The following is a 5,953-nucleotide window of genomic DNA, read 5'->3' as shown; positions in this document are numbered from 1 at the left end:
TTGGACTAGTGGGTGAGATGATCTTTTGTCTATTTTCTTTTAAGGTACAAGTTGATTGTTATCTGAAGAGATTGACATTTATATCAGGTAAGAGTTGTCACCCTTTAAGCTAAGTCTTTTAATACAGTATATTTATTACGGTGTAATAGCATCGCACTTACCATTGTTATATTTATTAGTCTAATAGTCCCAGTTTTAAGGTGTTTTTTTTTTTTTATTGAAAAGAGACATTCTTAATGTCCCTTATTATAATTATCTCCCTTTTGAAAGTTTGAGTTTGTTTGTAATAATTCAGTACTTACCTCTCCTGCTTAAGAGGGCCTGAAATCCTTTAACACTGAAAACTCTTCTTGAGTCCTGGATTTTGATTTTGGCCGTGTGGGAGAGATGATAAGTTAGCATACAGATCAATTTCATTGAGAAAGGTAAAAACCAGAGCTAATTCTGAATGATTACTTGATATTTTTATCTAGGCATTCAGGCATTAATAAAGCCATCATAGAGTAGCCAAATATAACACTGATTTTAAGAGTTATAATGATTTGAACAAGACATGTTTTCTTCCCTCCCTAAAGTTATTTTCCTAGATTTTAGATTAAAAAAAAAATCTAAAAGATATTGGAACATTTTGCCTTTTGGTCACTAGAGTTATCTCCCATTAATAGGTATTGAAGTTAAATTAGCAAGGTACTTTGTAATTATAAACAATAGAGGAAACAGTTTTCATTAATAGTGATAATTATAGACTAAACTGGCAATGTGGTATACCCAAATAACTTATCTGTTTACAATGCAAGTCTTTATCATTACATTAGGCTGAAAAGAAAGGCATTTGTTTTGATATTTAAGAAGTAACAATGTTTGTCAATGATGCTTGATCAAGGCTATAATTAGGCTGTGCATTTACTTGTTTGAATTGTTTTACATTGTCATTTCAAGGCCTTTATAGCTGACTACATGGTAAGGGCTTTGCTCATTGTTGAAGGCTGTATAGTGACCTGTAGTTGTTATTTTCTGTGTCATTTTGGTCTCTTGTGGAGAGTTGTTTGCTTAAACTTGACTAGCCCAAAAAATCAATACACAAGGCAAAATTGTAGCCTGTATTCAGTAATACCCTTAATTTCTTACACATTGACAGGGCCGCAGCATTCAGATTTAGTGTAAATTTTCTTTTTTTGTTCTGAATATGTATGAAATATTTGTCACCGGATGTTATACAAAGTCAGATGTTATTGTTTACTTTTCATTTTTTTTTTTCAGTCTTTAAATTAGGTTGATGGTTAACACTTCTGAATTGTTTCTATTGTTTCATGCTCACGCTCTATTATGTTATCTACTGTACAGTATGGGTCAGTTGCTCATTGTGGAATTGGAAGTGGCCCGGTTATACCCTTCCCTAGATCTTCCATCAATTTCTTCATTTTCCATCAACACTTGATGGACAATTGATGGAAATTTGATGGTACTTGATGGAATTCCATCCCAAACCAAAAAAATCCATCAAAGGATGATGGAAATGAGCAATATTATTTCTATCAGCATTCTGTTGATGGAAAATTTGATGCCATTTTTACCCCCTGATGGATAATATGATGGCACTTATTCCATCTGATGGTAAATAGGATGGAAATGAAAGAAATGTGATGGAAATTTGACTTAAGTTGTTTTAATCCTTTGTCCTTTGGTTTCTCATGAATAGTTCGTCTCATTGGCCATCAAAATTGAATGAATTATAAAAAGTTTATTCTATATGGTTATGTTGACTTATCATGTTAAGGTCACTTTTGATATTTGTCTATGGCAAATATATATACTATATGCCTCTTTTATAGATTAAATCAATTTTACTTTTACAATCTAACCCATTATCAAATCCTAATGGAAAATTGTTTAAAATTTTGTCACAAGTAAAAGACCAAAGCAGAGTGAAAGATCAAATCGTCTTAAGGGGAAGAATGCAACAAAAAACTTATAATTCCGTTACTTATTTTTAGTCTGAGCTTTTTCACATAAGCTTTAATGCATGCCAAGTCTTCAATAATATAAGTTATATCAAGATTATAATTTTTTTTTTAAAACATGCAATTGAGAAAATAAATGAGTTTATATTTTTTCCAATATATACTCTGCCACTAATTGTACAATAATAGTAAATTATCAAAAATCTGACTTGATTGAAAAAAATAATAATTTGAGCATAAATGAAATCATATCTTTTTCCACATTAAATGTCACCATGTATGTTGAAAAATAAAAGCAAGAATATAAAAAATCCTCCCTAAAAACACCAAAACTAAACAATTTAAAAATAAATGAGTGAGTTCATACATTTTTCCAATTTTAAAATAAAATCAGCATGATGTAAAACAACATCAAGGTGAAAATCTTCCCTACAACAAAGCTGTGACTAATTAACAAGGGTTTGGATGGGTTAAATGATTAAAGAATAATGCCCTTAAAAATTGAAGATTAGAGAATAACGGGCAAAAAAATAAAGATTACAGAAAAAAGGGGTTATTTTTTAAAAAATTAGAGAAAAAAAGGCGTGAAAATTAAATGTTTACAGAATAACAGACCCTCCCCCATCCAGACCCTCATTAACTGCCTATTATTAATAATTCAACCTGAAAATTATAAAATGAAGCATGACTCAGAATCCAGGTAGAACCTATTGATTTACAGTTAATTGTGGGATGCACATGCAGAGAAAAAAACATGCATTGAGGCCATCTTAAGGATACCTGATACTTCCTGTTTTAAATAATTATTGTAAGTGATAATTAGATTTACAGTCAGATTAACTTATTAAGTGGGAGAATTGTATATTTTAAGTTTTATGTTGTAAGTATTGTGTATAGACTTTAAAAATTGCAGAATTGATGATTTTCTGTAAAATTGGAGGAAGATGAATCTTAATTTGTTTGAAATTTTATTATAATAATGGTTATTTAATTAATTAATTGGTTAGTTTGAGCAATGCAACTATGGTCTACACTTAAATGCTTGTAAGAGTTGCTAAGTAATTTCACAGCACATGCGACACTATACCATTGAAAGCTAGTGGAGTATCAACCAAAATTTTAAAGATTTTACTCTGATTTTTTTTAAGAGGTATGAAGCAAACTAATACAGACAAAGTAATACAAATCTGGAATTTTTCAAATGGAAACATTTATTGTTTGCTGCCAATATTTAATTAAAATTGAACAAAAAGATGTGGTAAATTTCAGCGACATGTTTTAGGCTAATTAACTTTGTGATTTATGAATGAAGAACTATGAATGATAAATAGATTTCACCCAGGTACTTGTTTAACTTTTTACACTTACTACAGACAAAATGCATTTATTCAATAGAACTTATGATATAAAAATACATAAAAATATATTAGTAAACTGAAAAAAATATGATGCTTAAAGGGAGATAACTGAGGTTTTATTTTTAAAACAACATGAACTGATACTGTAGCTTGATGTTGACCTAAACAAAACTGCATGCTAGCCAAAAATAAAATTGATTTGAAAATAAACATGATAAATGTGTCAACTCTACTATAAAAGTATCATAAAATTCATCTTATATTTGAACCTAAATCTTTATTTTTAGATTTCTAGTCTCTGTTGTATTACAACCATATATACTGTTTACAAAATTTAGAATTTTTTGAAATACTAAGGGTTTTCTACCTCAGGCATAGATTATCTTAGCTGTATTTGGCAAAACTTTTAGGAATTTTGGTCCTCAATGCTCTTCAACTTCGTACTTTTTTTTGCCTTTTTAACTGTTTTGGATTCAAGTGTCACTGATGAGTCTTTTGTAGACGAAACGCGCATTTTGCGTATTTACAAAATTTAGTCCTGGTATCTATGATGAGTTTATTTAACTATTGGAAAATATAAGAATTTGCAAATTTTTTTAGCATAAGTGCACATTTTCTGTTCTCTCTTCTTTTTACAATGAGATTGTGTTTGTAAGATTTATTAACACAGACAAGACAAATACTTTATTAAAGTCTCACTACTTGTTCCATATAAAATAAACAGCTTTAAATTAGTAAAACACAAGTTAAGTGCCACTCTGTAAAGAGTTATGAGAGACTATAAAATAATTTAATATAATACAAATATAAGTTAATTAACATAAGTTTAAAACCTGTCTTTCGCCTGTCATTTGTTGATATTACCTGGCAACAGTGTCCCTCAATGCTTAGATGTAGGTTATATCCAATCAAATTTGTTGTAGGGACCATCTTGAACTTGTAAATGTGTCATACAGCTTTTCTCCATGTTGAAAGTGTCCCTAACATTTTAATGTTGAACACCAGGCCTTGCGGTCATTAAACTTTCGAGCACGATTTTTGTACTCAGACTCGAGAATCAACCAATCAAATTGCTGGACTTCATACTTCGAGCATGATTTTTGTGCTCCCAGCACTGAGCAAAGTTTTCAATCTCCGGCGCAGAGTTCATATCCGTTCCATACATGCTCCGCAATACTGCACTTAATATAACAATATAAGTATAAGGTGTGAAAATAAATGTTCGTGTCATAAACAATATTACCTACGGCAATATATCCTATTGATTTTTAATCACAGGTAAACCAAAATATGACACGGTAATTAACAACTTGCAGTTATTTTCCATGAACAGTTTTAATCAATTTTTAAAAAGTAAATTATCACTGATATTCGATATATTTTTTTTTAGATTTAATCAAAATACTTGTATCTTCTTTCAATAAAAATCACGTGTTATGTTCCAATGTTTATCGCTAGTCAACACTATTAAACGTAAGGGTACCCAAATTGCACCGAGTACCGAAATTGCACCTATTTAGAAAAAATAGCAACGGAAATCTTACAACATTTCCTAGAGACTAAACAATTTGTATTTTTTTTATTTGATACTATGCACGTCTTTCAACATAGGTAAACATATTTAGATATACACAAAACGTTCACAGTATTTATCAACAGATGGAATGTTTACTGAAAAAGAAAAATGTTCGAAAACGTCACCGTACGACGTCATCAAAACGTCATCTTTTTAAAATTAGCAAAAACAATATATTATAAGCATCCATTTTGTAAAATATGAAGAGTAAGCATGGACTAATATCCAATTGTTCAAAATATTTGAAGAAATTAAACAAAAGCTCGGTTATTAGACTTTTGACGATGTGAATTTAAGCATGGATGCAATTTGGGTACTCCTCATTACAGAATCCTGGATAGTTTGGAGGTATCCTGGTTCCCGGTACTACGTTCCAGGTATTAGCTATTAGCCATACTCTCTCACATACTGAATATTGCGATCGGGGACCAGTCTAGTTTGGAGGTTGATTCAAACCCATTTTTTTATGGACTTCATATGGATTAAAAATCAAATTAGTGTACCTATACAATGAAGAAGGATAGGGCTACAAAATAAACACAGTATGGACATATTTTACTTGATCATAAAAAAACGTAGGTGAAAAAACTGTCAACTTAGAAATAGGTGCAATTTGGGTACCGTCACGTTATACTACAACTGCAAAACATAACCGGAAATAAACATCCAACTCCATACACATTTCTCGGGATTATTCTTCGTTGAATTCTTAAATTCGTGGTTCGCTGTGACCCACGGAACCCACGAAAATTGGTATACCACGAATAAAAATGAATCCACAGTATCCCAATATTATAAAAATCTGATTTTGTTTTATAATTTAACATTTTCAATTGTAAATGTAAAAGTGATGCATCGTTAAACATTTTTTCAATCTATTAAGTATATATTATGGTCGTGAAAATAAGTCAATTCCCAATAGAAATTTACTGCGCATGCCTTTACCTCAAAAGACTTCCTTGCTTTTTGTTTACGTTTGGTGAAATACCTACACGGTTAAAATGACAAAATCAGCAAAAGCTTCTTAAAACATCATGAAAATTATATTTTGTCATTCA

The sequence above is a fragment of the Mytilus edulis genome, chromosome 6 (assembly GCF_963676685.1).
Source record: "Mytilus edulis chromosome 6, xbMytEdul2.2, whole genome shotgun sequence".
Lineage (NCBI taxonomy): Eukaryota > Metazoa > Mollusca > Bivalvia > Mytilida > Mytilidae > Mytilus > Mytilus edulis.
The sequence above is the reverse complement of the archived record's forward strand: the minus strand, read 5'-3'. Positions refer to the sequence as shown.